This window comes from Sinocyclocheilus rhinocerous, unplaced genomic scaffold (genome assembly GCF_001515625.1).
Source record: "Sinocyclocheilus rhinocerous isolate Xijiao unplaced genomic scaffold, SAMN03320098_v1.1 scaffold1719, whole genome shotgun sequence".
NCBI lineage: Eukaryota > Metazoa > Chordata > Actinopteri > Cypriniformes > Cyprinidae > Sinocyclocheilus > Sinocyclocheilus rhinocerous.
This window is the reverse complement of record NW_015664048.1, coordinates 401,014-401,520: the sequence shown is the minus strand read 5'-3', so window position 1 is coordinate 401,520 and position 507 is coordinate 401,014. Positions and strand designations below refer to the sequence as shown.

The 507-nt window shown below is 47.1% G+C and overlaps 1 protein-coding gene across 1 annotated transcript in view; it reads right to left on the bottom strand.

Annotated features, from left to right (window-relative positions):
* The window catches only part of ecel1 (endothelin converting enzyme-like 1), a 49,008-nt gene extending 48,704 nt beyond the window's left edge, over positions 1-304 (bottom strand). The window contains exon 1 of the mRNA XM_016540177.1: positions 93-304. The gene's annotated coding sequence lies outside the window, so the exon portion shown is untranslated. The remainder of the gene's footprint in view (positions 1-92) is intronic.
* Between the last annotated feature and the right edge of the window lie 203 nt (positions 305-507).

The following is a 507-nucleotide window of genomic DNA, read 5'->3' as shown; positions in this document are numbered from 1 at the left end:
CACACACACACACACACACACACACACCTTCTCTCCGTGATCTCAAGCTGCTGCTGAGGAGAATTCAGAGAGATTTGAGGAGATTCACTCACCTGGAGAAGACACGAGGAGTGCGGAACAAAAAAGTCCCAGAGCCGCGGAGAGAATCACTGAGCGACAGCAGCGCGCTCCGCCAGTGTGTGTGTGTGTGTGTGTGTGTGACAGAGAGAGAGAGAGAGAGCGCGCGCGGTTTGCACTGGTCTCTCCACTGCGCGCTTTTGTTTCTCTATGCGCTTGTGTGTTTTGTGTATCTTGCGTCTCCAGAGTTAGGTTTTATCCTCAGTTCAGGTGATGTTTGGGTCTCTCTCATTAAATATGTCCTTATTATGCAAATGAGGTTCCCGCCCGCTCATATCATTAACTCTCATACAGTTATTCTGTCTCGTTTACCGAACAGTGTCGGTATTTTCTCACAGAGTTTCATTATAACGCATTAATCATCCTAATAATAATAAGAGCAGCGATAAC